This window comes from Triturus cristatus, chromosome 8 (assembly GCF_964204655.1).
Source record: "Triturus cristatus chromosome 8, aTriCri1.1, whole genome shotgun sequence".
NCBI classification, from domain to species: domain Eukaryota; kingdom Metazoa; phylum Chordata; class Amphibia; order Caudata; family Salamandridae; genus Triturus; species Triturus cristatus.
This window is the reverse complement of record NC_140591.1, coordinates 737,291,684-737,306,368: the sequence shown is the minus strand read 5'-3', so window position 1 is coordinate 737,306,368 and position 14,685 is coordinate 737,291,684. Positions and strand designations below refer to the sequence as shown.

At 41.7% G+C, this 14,685-nt stretch overlaps 6 non-coding genes across 6 annotated transcripts; all 6 read left to right on the top strand.

Moving 5' to 3' along the window:
* Positions 1–437: 437 nt before the first annotated feature.
* TRNAP-UGG (transfer RNA proline (anticodon UGG)) lies at positions 438–509 on the top strand. Its single transcript has one exon. It is a non-coding gene; the product is annotated as a tRNA-Pro (tRNA).
* A 2,669-nt stretch (positions 510–3,178) lies between these two features.
* TRNAV-CAC (transfer RNA valine (anticodon CAC)) lies at positions 3,179–3,251 on the top strand. The gene has a single exon. It is a non-coding gene; the product is annotated as a tRNA-Val (tRNA).
* Positions 3,252–5,565: 2,314 nt separating this feature from the next.
* On the top strand, positions 5,566–5,638 carry TRNAA-CGC (transfer RNA alanine (anticodon CGC)). The gene has a single exon. It is a non-coding gene; the product is annotated as a tRNA-Ala (tRNA).
* A 1,970-nt stretch (positions 5,639–7,608) lies between these two features.
* Positions 7,609–7,680, top strand: TRNAP-UGG (transfer RNA proline (anticodon UGG)). The gene has a single exon. It is a non-coding gene; the product is annotated as a tRNA-Pro (tRNA).
* A 2,659-nt stretch (positions 7,681–10,339) lies between these two features.
* Positions 10,340–10,412, top strand: TRNAA-CGC (transfer RNA alanine (anticodon CGC)). Its single transcript has one exon. It is a non-coding gene; the product is annotated as a tRNA-Ala (tRNA).
* Positions 10,413–12,726: 2,314 nt separating this feature from the next.
* TRNAA-CGC (transfer RNA alanine (anticodon CGC)) lies at positions 12,727–12,799 on the top strand. The gene has a single exon. It is a non-coding gene; the product is annotated as a tRNA-Ala (tRNA).
* The last annotated feature ends 1,886 nt before the right edge of the window (positions 12,800–14,685 follow it).

Sequence of the window (14,685 nt, the reverse complement as noted above, 5' to 3'; positions counted from 1 at the left end):
GAGGCTATGCAAGGAATGCTTTAGTCCAGCGATATGCAGTTTTTATTGCGCCTTGCCTTCACCAGGAAGATCTTTAGCTTGAATCTGTGGCCTAGGTATTCACCTTGGTATTTCTTTTGGCACAAAGTGAAGGAGTATTTGAGAGAAAATGCACAATGTGTTTCTTATGTTGTTATGAACAACTTGTTACTCTTTCTCATTAAGCTTCAGCCACTGCAGAAATATATAAATAAGGGCTGACTTCCTGTAAGACGTGTCCAAAGCTGGGACGGAATAAAAGGAGACACTTGTAAATGATAGTGCTATCGTTTGAGAAAGGGTAAGTTGAGACTGACTTTCATGCGTATTCACAGACCAAGCATCATAAAGATACCAGCATGATCTTCATTGCGGGCTTAGAGCCGGTATTAGCTTTTGAGAGGTAAGAGGATTTTGAGGGCTCGTTGGTCTAGGGGTATGATTCTCGCTTTGGGTGCGAGAGGTCCCGGGTTCAAATCCCGGACGAGCCCTTTTCTTGGTACTCTTTTCAAGTTGGTTTGAAGTTTGCGTTTCAAAACCAACATCAATTTTTTCTTTGCAGTAGTGGATAATTCTTTGCTAGAGTCTCATGCTTCAGCCCTGCCCAGTCTGAGCTAATACCAAACATCTGGTCTTGCATGGCATGTACGAGCGTTCAGCTAGGGATGTCGGGCAGGTTGCATGAAAGAAATCTAAAGCCAGAGGCCCATGGAATAGCCAGTTCGGAGCAGTTTCATTACAGAAAAATCAACTGTAGGTATCTGTTTCTGTAGTGTAGTGGTTATCAAGTTCGCCTCACACGCGAAAGGTCCCCGGTTCGAAACCGGGCTGAAACAGTTGTTATATTGTGTTGGCTACAATGTTGATAGGTGCCGTTTTGCCATGGAATTGTCCAAGCCCTGAAGATTATTTCATACAATCTCGTTCCAAGAAAGGGAATTCTCTCAAAACACTAAAGTAATCGGCGTGTGGATGTATCTGTTGGTTCTCAGACCTTGCTTTCAAAAGAGCCCTGCAATCGGTTCACTGCTCACCTAGAACAAGCATTAACATGGAGAATTGTTGGCACCAACAGGAATCTTATTTTAGTGGAGTGTTTCTGGCTTTGAGTGCAGAGGCCCTCGGCTCAATTCCAAGATGATCCTTCTCAGGGTGATGATACAAATGCATTGTCACCTTTACGTTTAATGTCAGAATCATTTATTTCCAGTTGGTGGTGTAAGAATGTTTGCAACAGTATGGCGATTTTTCCTAGCCATGCATGAATGAAAGCATATCACACGCCTTTAGGTGTTTTTCTAATACATTGATATTTGCATCTTCCTTCCTAGCCTGCATGTTTGACTATCTTACAGGCTGCATGTAATAAGTATCACATCAGGGCCCTTCTTCTACTCAATTCACAACTGTTCTATCACGACATAGAGAAGAAAGCTGCATCTGCTTTTGTTGTGTAGTGGTAATCAGGTTTACCTGACGTGTGAAAGCCCCATGCTTTGAAAGTACACAGTAACAAAGAAACCGATGACTTTTATAAAAAGGTGTCATGTGTGTCTCTTACTTTGCACAAAAAGTGCCAGAGATGACTTCATTTGCAGTCACTTGAAAAGTAGGGATTCTCCAATAAATGGTAAATGGTTGAAACAAATCTGAAGAAATGCATGACATACCTGTGTGTGTGTGTGTATGCATGTATGTATATATAGGGAGAGAGAGAGCGTCAATATAAACAGACTTTATTTCAATCAAGCTGTCTTTTCTATCCTTCAGGAGCAGAATGTTCTGATCATCAGCGCTCCAGAATGTAGTGTTTTCTTGGCAAGCATCACATATTGTGATGTGTTAGCTAAAAGTTCCATATCCTAGAGACTGATATATTCCTCTGTACTTGTACCTTGGGGATTCATCAAAACCTGGCATCATAAGCAGCTTTCTACTGCCACAGACTGGACAGCGAAACAATTTAAAATATCCCAGAAAAAGAAAATAAGCATGCTTAATCAGAGCTTTCTGGACAGGAAGGACATTTGAGCAAGTGAGGAATAAGCACTGCTTTTGTTAATTTGCATAGGCAGAATAGAGACTTCTGGGAAAAGGCCGAAATTACAGTCACAGAAAATGGCTGCATCTATAGAGAATGCTAAGAAGTGTTGGCAGCTTTTCCTCTGACCCTGGCCACTTTTACAAGCAATCCTATGATAGTCAGCAGGACCCACCCTAAAAAGGAAGGGGCATCCACTTGGACCCTTTCCACCTTTTCTAAATCTCGCCTGATCGAGCCTGATTGAGCACTGATTGAGCAGATAAGCACATGTCATTCTCATTTCAGAAAGGTATTGGTTAGCTTGCTGCTAGCAGCTCAGTTATGTTATGATGTTAGAGGCTATGCAAGGAATGCTTTAGTCCAGCGATATGCAGTTTTTATTGCGCCTTGCATTCAGCAGGAAGATCTTTAGCTTGAATCTGTGGCCTAGGTATTCACCTTGGTATTTCTTTTGGCACAAAGTGAAGGAGTATTTGAGAGAAAATGCACAATGTGTTTCTTATGTTGTTATGAACAACTTGTTACTCTTTCTCATTAAGCTTCAGCCACTGAAGAAATATATAAATAAGGGCTGACTTCCTGTAAGACGTGTCCAAAGCTGGGACGGAATAAAAGGAGACACTTGTAAATGATAGTGCTATCGTTTGAGAAAGGGTAAGTTGAGACTGACTTTCATGCGTATTCACAGACCAAGCATCATAAAGATACCAGCATGATCTTCATTGCGGGCTTAGAGCCGGTATTAGCTTTTGAGAGGTAAGAGGATTTTGAGGGCTCGTTGGTCTAGGGGTATGATTCTCGCTTTGGGTGCGAGAGGTTCCAGGTTCAAATCCCGGACGAGCCCTTTTCTTGGTACTCTTTTCAAGTTGTTTTGAAGTTTGCGTTTCAAAACCAACATCAATTTTTTCTTTGCAGTAGTGGATAATTCTTTTCTAGAGTCTCATGCTTCAGCCCTGCCCAGTCTGAGCTAATACCAAACATCTGGTCTTGCATGGCATGTACGAGCGTTCAGCTAGGGATGTCGGGCAGGTCGCATGAAAGAAATCTAAAGCCAGAGGCCCATGGAATAGCCAGTTCGGAGCAGTTTCATTACAGAAAAATCAACTGTAGGTATCTGTTTCTGTAGTGTAGTGGTTATCACGTTCGCCTCACACGCGAAAGGTCCCCGGTTCGAAACCGGGCAGAAACAGTTGTTATATTGTGTTGGCTACAATGTTGATAGGTGCCGTTTTGCCATGGAATTGTCCAAGCCCTGAAGATTATTTCATGCAATCTCGTTCCAAGAAAGGGAATTCTCTCAAAACACTAAAGTAATCGGCGTGTGGATGTATCTGTTGGTTCTCAGACCTTGCTTTCAAAAGAGCCCTGCAATCGGTTCACTGCTCACCTAGAACAAGCATGAACATGGAGAATTGTTGGCACCAACAGGAATCTTATTTTAGTGGAGTGTTTCTGGCTTTGAGTGCAGAGGCCCTCGGCTCAATTCCAAGATGATCCTTCTCAAGGTGATGATACAAATGCATTGTCACCTTTACGTTTAATGTCAGAATCATTTATTTCCAGTTGGTGGTGTAAGAATGTTTGCAACAGTATGGCGATTTTTCCTAGCCATGCATGAATGAAAGCATATCACTCGCCTTTAGGTGTTTTTCTAATACATTGATATTTGCATCTTCCTTCCTAGCCTGCATGTTTGACTATCTTACAGGCTGCATGTAATAAGTATCACATCAGGGCCCTTCTTCTACTCAATTCACAACTGTTCTATCACGACATAGATAAGAAAGCTGCATCTGCTTTTGTTGTGTAGTGGTAATCAGGTTTACCTGACGTGTGAAAGCCCCATGCTTTGAAAGTACACAGTAACAAAGAAACCGATGACTTTTATAAAAAGGTGTCATGTGTGTCTCTTACTTTGCACAAAAAGTGCCAGAGATGGCTTCATTTGCAGTCACTTGAAAAGTAGGGATTCTCCAATAAATGGTAAATGGTTTAAACAAATCTGAAGAAATGCATGACATACCTGTGTGTGTGTGTGTACGCATGTATGTATATATAGGGAGAGAGAGAGCGTCAATATAAACAGACTTTATTTCAATCAAGCTGTCTTTTCTATCCTTCAGGAGCAGAATGTTCTGATCATCAGCGCTCCAGAATGTAGTGTTTTCTTGGCAAGCATCACATATTGTGATGTGTTAGCTAAAAGTTCCATATCCTAGAGACTGATATATTCCTCTGTACTTGTACCTTGGGGATTCATCAAAACCTGGCATCATAAGCAGCTTTCTACTGCCACAGACTGGACAGCGAAACAATTTAAAATATCCCAGAAAAAGAAAATAAGCATGCTTAATCAGAGCTTTCTGGACAGGAAGGACATTTGAGCAAGTGAGGAATAAGCACTGCTTTTGTTAATTTGCATAGGCAGAATAGAGACTTCTGGGAAAAGGCCGAAATTACAGTCACAGAAAATGGCTGCATCTATAGAGAACGCTAAGAAGTGTTGGCAGCTTTTCCTCTGACCCTGGCCACTTTTACAAGCAATCCTATGATAGTCAGCAGGACCCACCCTAAAAAGGAAGGGGCATCCACTTGGACCCTTTCCACCTTTTCTAAATCTCGCCTGATCGAGCACTGATTGAGCAGATAAGCACATGTAATTCTCATTTCAGAAAGGTATTGGTTAGCTTGCTGCTAGCAGCTCAGTTATGTTATGATGTTAGAGGCTATGCAAGGAATGCTTTAGTCCAGCGATATGCAGTTTTTATTGCGCCTTGCATTCAGCAGGAAGATCTTTAGCTTGAATCTGTGGCCTAGGTATTCACCTTGGTATTTCTTTTGGCACAAAGTGAAGGAGTATTTGAGAGAAAATGCACAATGTGTTTCTTATGCTGTTATGAACAACTTGTTACTCTTTCTCATTAAGCTTCAGCCACTGCAGAAATATATAAATAAGGGCTGACTTCCTGTAAGACGTGTCCAAAGCTGGGACGGAATAAAAGGAGACACTTGTAAATGATAGTGCTATCGTTTGAGAAAGGGTAAGTTGAGACTGACTTTCATGCGTATTCACAGACCAAGCATCATAAAGATACCAGCATGATCTTCATTGCGGGCTTAGAGCCGTTATTAGCTTTTGAGAGGTAAGAGGATTTTGAGGGCTAGTTGGTCTAGGGGTATGATTCTCGCTTTGGGTGCGAGAGGTCCCGGGTTCAAATCCCGGACGAGCCCTTTTCTTGGCACTCTTTTCAAGTTGTTTTGAAGTTTGCGTTTCAAAACCAACATCAATTTTTTCTTTGCAGTAGTGGATAATTCTTTGCTAGAGTCTCATGCTTCAGCCCTGCCCAGTCTGAGCTAATACCAAACATCTGGTCTTGCATGGCATGTACGAGCGTTCAGCTAGGGATGTCGGGCAGGTTGCATGAAAGAAATCTAAAGCCAGAGGCCCATGGAATAGCCAGTTCGGAGCAGTTTCATTACAGAAAAATCAACTGTAGGTATCTGTTTCTGTAGTGTAGTGGTTATCACGTTCGCCTCGCACGCGAAAGGTCCCCGGTTCGAAACCGGGCAGAAACAGTTGTTATATTGTGTTGGCTACAATGTTGATAGGTGCCGTTTTGCCATGGAATTGTCCAAGCCCTGAAGATTATTTCATGCAATCTCGTTCCAAGAAAGGGAATTCTCTCAAAACACTAAAGTAATCGGCGTGTGGATGTATCTGTTGGTTCTCAGACCTTGCTTTCAAAAGAGCCCTGCAATCGGTTCACTGCTCACCTAGAACAAGCATTAACATGGAGAATTGTTGGCACCAACAGGAATCTTATTTTAGTGGAGTGTTTCTGGCTTTGAGTGCAGAGGCCCTCGGCTCAATTCCAAGATGATCCTTCTCAAGGTGATGATACAAATGCATTGTCACCTTTACGTTTAATGTCAGAATCATTTATTTCCAGTTGGTGGTGTAAGAATGTTTGCAACAGTATGGCGATTTTTCCTAGCCATGCATGAATGAAAGCATATCACTCGCCTTTAGGTGTTTTTCTAATACATTGATATTTGCATCTTCCTTCCTAGCCTGCATGTTTGACTATCTTACAGGCTGCATGTAATAAGTATCACATCAGGGCCCTTCTTCTACTCAATTCACAACTGTTCTATCACGACATAGATAAGAAAGCTGCATCTGCTTTTGTTGTGTAGTGGTAATCAGGTTTACCTGACGTGTGAAAGCCCCATGCTTTGAAAGTACACAGTAACAAAGAAACCGATGACTTTTATAAAAAGGTGTCATGTGCGTCTCTTACTTTGCACAAAAAGTGCCAGAGATGACTTCATTTGCAGTCACTTGAAAAGTAGGGATTCTCCAATAAATGGTAAATGGTTGAAACAAATCTGAAGAAATGCATGACATACCTGTGTGTGTGTGTGTACGCATGTATGTATATATAGGGAGAGAGAGAGCATCAATATAAACAGACTTTATTTCAATCAAGCTGTCTTTTCTATCCTTCAGGAGCAGAATGTTCTGATCATCAGCGCTCCAGAATGTAGTGTTTTCTTGGCAAGCATCACATATTGTGATGTGTTAGCTAAAAGTTCCATATCCTAGAGACTGATATATTCCTCTGTACTTGTACCTTGGGGATTCATCAAAACCTGGCATCATAAGCAGCTTTCTACTGCCACAGACTGCACAGCGAAACAATTTAAAATATCCCAGAAAAAGAAAATAAGCATGCTTAATCAGAGCTTTCTGGACAGGAAGGACATTTGAGCAAGTGAGGAATAAGCACTGCTTTTGTTAATTTGCATAGGCAGAATAGAGACTTCTGGGAAAAGGCCGAAATTACAGTCACAGAAAATGGCTGCATCTATAGAGAACGCTAAGAAGTGTTGGCAGCTTTTCCTCTGACCCTGACCACTTTTACAAGCAATCCTATGATAGTCAGCAGGACCCACCCTAAAAAGGAAGGGGCATCCACTTGGACCCTTTCCACCTTTTCTAAATCTCGCCTGATTGAGCACTGATTGAGCAGATAAGCACATGTCATTCTTATTTCAGAAAGGTATTGGTTAGCTTGCTGCTAGCAGCTCAGTTATGTTATGATGTTAGAGGCTATGCAAGGAATGCTTTAGTCCAGCGATATGCAGTTTTTATTGCGCCTTGCCTTCACCAGGAAGATCTTTAGCTTGAATCTGTGGCCTAGGTATTCACCTTGGTATTTCTTTTGGCACAAAGTGAAGGAGTATTTGAGAGAAAATGCACAATGTGTTTCTTATGTTGTTATGAACAACTTGTTACTCTTTCTCATTAAGCTTCAGCCACTGCAGAAATATATAAATAAGGGCTGACTTCCTGTAAGACGTGTCCGAAGCTGGGACGGAATAAAAGGAGACACTTGTAAATGATAGTGCTATCGTTTGAGAAAGGGTAAGTTGAGACTGACTTTCATGCGTATTCACAGACCAAGCATCATAAAGATACCAGCATGATCTTCATTGCGGGCTTAGAGCCGGTATTAGCTTTTGAGAGGTAAGAGGATTTTGAGGGCTCGTTGGTCTAGGGGTATGATTCTCGCTTTGGGTGCGAGAGGTCCCGGGTTCAAATCCCGGACGAGCCCTTTTCTTGGTACTCTTTTCAAGTTGTTTTGAAGTTTGCGTTTCAAAACCAACATCAATTTTTTCTTTGCAGTAGTGGATAATTCTTTGCTAGAGTCTCATGCTTCAGCCCTGCCCAGTCTGAGCTAATACCAAACATCTGGTCTTGCATGGCATGTACGAGCGTTCAGCTAGGGATGTCGGGCAGGTTGCATGAAAGAAATCTAAAGCCAGAGGCCCATGGAATAGCCAGTTCGGAGCAGTTTCATTACAGAAAAATCAACTGTAGGTATCTGTTTCTGTAGTGTAGTGGTTATCAAGTTCGCCTCACACGCGAAAGGTCCCCGGTTCGAAACCGGGCAGAAACAGTTGTTATATTGTGTTGGCTACAATGTTGATAGGTGCCGTTTTGCCATGGAATTGTCCAAGCCCTGAAGATTATTTCATGCAATCTCGTTCCAAGAAAGGGAATTCTCTCAAAACACTAAAGTAATCGGCGTGTGGATGTATCTGTTGGTTCTCAGACCTTGCTTTCAAAAGAGCCCTGCAATCGGTTCACTGCTCACCTAGAACAAGCATTAACATGGGGAATTGTTGGCACCAACAGGAATCTTATTTTAGTGGAGTGTTTCTGGCTTTGAGTGCAGAGGCCCTCGGCTCAATTCCAAGATGATCCTTCTCAAGGTGATGATACAAATGCATTGTCACCTTTACGTTTAATGTCAGAATCATTTATTTCCAGTTGGTGGTGTAAGAATGTTTGCAACAGTATGGCGATTTTTCCTAGCCATGCATGAATGAAAGCATATCACTCGCCTTTAGGTGTTTTTCTAATACATTGATATTTGCATCTTCCTTCCTAGCCTGCATGTTTGACTATCTTACAGGCTGCATGTAATAAGTATCACATCAGGGCCCTTCTTCTACTCAATTCACAACTGTTCTATCACGACATAGATAAGAAAGCTGCATCTGCTTTTGTTGTGTAGTGGTAATCAGGTTTACCTGACGTGTGAAAGCCCCATGCTTTGAAAGTACACAGTAACAAAGAAACCGATGACTTTTATAAAAAGGTGTCATGTGTGTCTCTTACTTTGCACAAAAAGTGCCAGAGATGGCTTCATTTGCAGTCACTTGAAAAGTAGGGATTCTCCAATAAATGGTAAATGGTTTAAACAAATCTGAAGAAATGCATGACATACCTGTGTGTGTGTGTGTACGCATGTATGTATATATAGGGAGAGAGAGAGCGTCAATATAAACAGACTTTATTTCAATCAAGCTGTCTTTTCTATCCTTCAGGAGCAGAATGTTCTGATCATCAGCGCTCCAGAATGTAGTGTTTTCTTGGCAAGCATCACATATTGTGATGTGTTAGCTAAAAGTTCCATATCCTAGAGACTGATATATTCCTCTGTACTTGTACCTTGGGGATTCATCAAAACCTGGCATCATAAGCAGCTTTCTACTGCCACAGACTGGACAGCGAAACAATTTAAAATATCCCAGAAAAAGAAAATAAGCATGCTTAATCAGAGCTTTCTGGACAGGAAGGACATTTGAGCAAGTGAGGAATAAGCACTGCTTTTGTTAATTTGCATAGGCAGAATAGAGACTTCTGGGAAAAGGCCGAAATTACAGTCACAGAAAATGGCTGCATCTATAGAGAACGCTAAGAAGTGTTGGCAGCTTTTCCTCTGACCCTGGCCACTTTTACAAGCAATCCTATGATAGTCAGCAGGACCCACCCTAAAAAGGAAGGGGCATCCACTTGGACCCTTTCCACCTTTTCTAAATCTCGCCTGATCGAGCACTGATTGAGCAGATAAGCACATGTAATTCTCATTTCAGAAAGGTATTGGTTAGCTTGCTGCTAGCAGCTCAGTTATGTTATGATGTTAGAGGCTATGCAAGGAATGCTTTAGTCCAGCGATATGCAGTTTTTATTGCGCCTTGCATTCAGCAGGAAGATCTTTAGCTTGAATCTGTGGCCTAGGTATTCACCTTGGTATTTCTTTTGGCACAAAGTGAAGGAGTATTTGAGAGAAAATGCACAATGTGTTTCTTATGCTGTTATGAACAACTTGTTACTCTTTCTCATTAAGCTTCAGCCACTGCAGAAATATATAAATAAGGGCTGACTTCCTGTAAGACGTGTCCAAAGCTGGGACGGAATAAAAGGAGACACTTGTAAATGATAGTGCTATCGTTTGAGAAAGGGTAAGTTGAGACTGACTTTCATGCGTATTCACAGACCAAGCATCATAAAGATACCAGCATGATCTTCATTGCGGGCTTAGAGCCGTTATTAGCTTTTGAGAGGTAAGAGGATTTTGAGGGCTAGTTGGTCTAGGGGTATGATTCTCGCTTTGGGTGCGAGAGGTCCCGGGTTCAAATCCCGGACGAGCCCTTTTCTTGGCACTCTTTTCAAGTTGTTTTGAAGTTTGCGTTTCAAAACCAACATCAATTTTTTCTTTGCAGTAGTGGATAATTCTTTGCTAGAGTCTCATGCTTCAGCCCTGCCCAGTCTGAGCTAATACCAAACATCTGGTCTTGCATGGCATGTACGAGCGTTCAGCTAGGGATGTCGGGCAGGTTGCATGAAAGAAATCTAAAGCCAGAGGCCCATGGAATAGCCAGTTCGGAGCAGTTTCATTACAGAAAAATCAACTGTAGGTATCTGTTTCTGTAGTGTAGTGGTTATCACGTTCGCCTCGCACGCGAAAGGTCCCCGGTTCGAAACCGGGCAGAAACAGTTGTTATATTGTGTTGGCTACAATGTTGATAGGTGCCGTTTTGCCATGGAATTGTCCAAGCCCTGAAGATTATTTCATGCAATCTCGTTCCAAGAAAGGGAATTCTCTCAAAACACTAAAGTAATCGGCGTGTGGATGTATCTGTTGGTTCTCAGACCTTGCTTTCAAAAGAGCCCTGCAATCGGTTCACTGCTCACCTAGAACAAGCATTAACATGGAGAATTGTTGGCACCAACAGGAATCTTATTTTAGTGGAGTGTTTCTGGCTTTGAGTGCAGAGGCCCTCGGCTCAATTCCAAGATGATCCTTCTCAAGGTGATGATACAAATGCATTGTCACCTTTACGTTTAATGTCAGAATCATTTATTTCCAGTTGGTGGTGTAAGAATGTTTGCAACAGTATGGCGATTTTTCCTAGCCATGCATGAATGAAAGCATATCACTCGCCTTTAGGTGTTTTTCTAATACATTGATATTTGCATCTTCCTTCCTAGCCTGCATGTTTGACTATCTTACAGGCTGCATGTAATAAGTATCACATCAGGGCCCTTCTTCTACTCAATTCACAACTGTTCTATCACGACATAGATAAGAAAGCTGCATCTGCTTTTGTTGTGTAGTGGTAATCAGGTTTACCTGACGTGTGAAAGCCCCATGCTTTGAAAGTACACAGTAACAAAGAAACCGATGACTTTTATAAAAAGGTGTCATGTGTGTCTCTTACTTTGCACAAAAAGTGCCAGAGATGACTTCATTTGCAGTCACTTGAAAAGTAGGGATTCTCCAATAAATGGTAAATGGTTGAAACAAATCTGAAGAAATGCATGACATACCTGTGTGTGTGTGTGTACGCATGTATGTATATATAGGGAGAGAGAGAGCGTCAATATAAACAGACTTTATTTCAATCAAGCTGTCTTTTCTATCCTTCAGGAGCAGAATGTTCTGATCATCAGCGCTCCAGAATGTAGTGTTTTCTTGGCAAGCATCACATATTGTGATGTGTTAGCTAAAAGTTCCATATCCTAGAGACTGATATATTCCTCTGTACTTGTACCTTGGGGATTCATCAAAACCTGGCATCATAAGCAGCTTTCTACTGCCACAGACTGGACAGCGAAACAATTTAAAATATCCCAGAAAAAGAAAATAAGCATGCTTAATCAGAGCTTTCTGGACAGGAAGGACATTTGAGCAAGTGAGGAATAAGCACTGCTTTTGTTAATTTGCATAGGCAGAATAGAGACTTCTGGGAAAAGGCCGAAATTACAGTCACAGAAAATGGCTGCATCTATAGAGAATGCTAAGAAGTGTTGGCAGCTTTTCCTCTGACCCTGGCCACTTTTACAAGCAATCCTATGATAGTCAGCAGGACCCACCCTAAAAAGGAAGGGGCATCCACTTGGACCCTTTCCACCTTTTCTAAATCTCGCCTGATCGAGCACTGATTGAGCAGATAAGCACATGTAATTCTCATTTCAGAAAGGTATTGGTTAGCTTGCTGCTAGCAGCTCAGTTATGTTATGATGTTAGAGGCTATGCAAGGAATGCTTTAGTCCAGCGATATGCAGTTTTTATTGCGCCTTGCATTCAGCAGGAAGATCTTTAGCTTGAATCTGTGGCCTAGGTATTCACCTTGGTATTTCTTTTGGCACAAAGTGAAGGAGTATTTGAGAGAAAATGCACAATGTGTTTCTTATGCTGTTATGAACAACTTGTTACTCTTTCTCATTAAGCTTCAGCCACTGCAGAAATATATAAATAAGGGCTGACTTCCTGTAAGACGTGTCCAAAGCTGGGACGGAATAAAAGGAGACACTTGTAAATGATAGTGCTATCGTTTGAGAAAGGGTAAGTTGAGACTGACTTTCATGCGTATTCACAGACCAAGCATCATAAAGATACCAGCATGATCTTCATTGCGGGCTTAGAGCCGTTATTAGCTTTTGAGAGGTAAGAGGATTTTGAGGGCTAGTTGGTCTAGGGGTATGATTCTCGCTTTGGGTGCGAGAGGTCCCGGGTTCAAATCCCGGACGAGCCCTTTTCTTGGCACTCTTTTCAAGTTGTTTTGAAGTTTGCGTTTCAAAACCAACATCAATTTTTTCTTTGCAGTAGTGGATAATTCTTTGCTAGAGTCTCATGCTTCAGCCCTGCCCAGTCTGAGCTAATACCAAACATCTGGTCTTGCATGGCATGTACGAGCGTTCAGCTAGGGATGTCGGGCAGGTTGCATGAAAGAAATCTAAAGCCAGAGGCCCATGGAATAGCCAGTTCGGAGCAGTTTCATTACAGAAAAATCAACTGTAGGTATCTGTTTCTGTAGTGTAGTGGTTATCACGTTCGCCTCGCACGCGAAAGGTCCCCGGTTCGAAACCGGGCAGAAACAGTTGTTATATTGTGTTGGCTACAATGTTGATAGGTGCCGTTTTGCCATGGAATTGTCCAAGCCCTGAAGATTATTTCATGCAATCTCGTTCCAAGAAAGGGAATTCTCTCAAAACACTAAAGTAATCGGCGTGTGGATGTATCTGTTGGTTCTCAGACCTTGCTTTCAAAAGAGCCCTGCAATCGGTTCACTGCTCACCTAGAACAAGCATTAACATGGAGAATTGTTGGCACCAACAGGAATCTTATTTTAGTGGAGTGTTTCTGGCTTTGAGTGCAGAGGCCCTCGGCTCAATTCCAAGATGATCCTTCTCAAGGTGATGATACAAATGCATTGTCACCTTTACGTTTAATGTCAGAATCATTTATTTCCAGTTGGTGGTGTAAGAATGTTTGCAACAGTATGGCGATTTTTCCTAGCCATGCATGAATGAAAGCATATCACTCGCCTTTAGGTGTTTTTCTAATACATTGATATTTGCATCTTCCTTCCTAGCCTGCATGTTTGACTATCTTACAGGCTGCATGTAATAAGTATCACATCAGGGCCCTTCTTCTACTCAATTCACAACTGTTCTATCACGACATAGATAAGAAAGCTGCATCTGCTTTTGTTGTGTAGTGGTAATCAGGTTTACCTGACGTGTGAAAGCCCCATGCTTTGAAAGTACACAGTAACAAAGAAACCGATGACTTTTATAAAAAGGTGTCATGTGCGTCTCTTACTTTGCACAAAAAGTGCCAGAGATGACTTCATTTGCAGTCACTTGAAAAGTAGGGATTCTCCAATAAATGGTAAATGGTTGAAACAAATCTGAAGAAATGCATGACATACCTGTGTGTGTGTGTGTACGCATGTATGTATATATAGGGAGAGAGAGAGCATCAATATAAACAGACTTTATTTCAATCAAGCTGTCTTTTCTATCCTTCAGGAGCAGAATGTTCTGATCATCAGCGCTCCAGAATGTAGTGTTTTCTTGGCAAGCATCACATATTGTGATGTGTTAGCTAAAAGTTCCATATCCTAGAGACTGATATATTCCTCTGTACTTGTACCTTGGGGATTCATCAAAACCTGGCATCATAAGCAGCTTTCTACTGCCACAGACTGGACAGCGAAACAATTTAAAATATCCCAGAAAAAGAAAATAAGCATGCTTAATCAGAGCTTTCTGGACAGGAAGGACCTTTGAGCAAGTGAGGAATAAGCACTGCTTTTGTTAATTTGCATAGGCAGAATAGAGACTTCTGGGAAAAGGCCGAAATTACAGTCACAGAAAATGGCTGCATCTATAGAGAACGCTAAGAAGTGTTGGCAGCTTTTCCTCTGACCCTGACCACTTTTACAAGCAATCCTATGATAGTCAGCAGGACCCACCCTAAAAAGGAAGGGGCATCCACTTGGACCCTTTCCACCTTTTCTAAATCTCGCCTGATTGAGCACTGATTGAGCAGATAAGCACATGTCATTCTTATTTCAGAAAGGTATTGGTTAGCTTGCTGCTAGCAGCTCAGTTATGTTATGATGTTAGAGGCTATGCAAGGAATGCTTTAGTCCAGCGATATGCAGTTTTTATTGCGCCTTGCCTTCACCAGGAAGATCTTTAGCTTGAATCTGTGGCCTAGGTATTCACCTTGGTATTTCTTTTGGCACAAAGTGAAGGAGTATTTGAGAGAAAATGCACAATGTGTTTCTTATGTTGTTATGAACAACTTGTTACTCTTTCTCATTAAGCTTCAGCCACTGCAGAAATATATAAATAAGGGCTGACTTCCTGTAAGACGTGTCCGAAGCTGGGACGGAATAAAAGGAGACACTTGTAAATGATAGTGCTATCGTTTGAGAAAGGGTAAGTTGAGACTGACTTTCATGCGTATTCACAG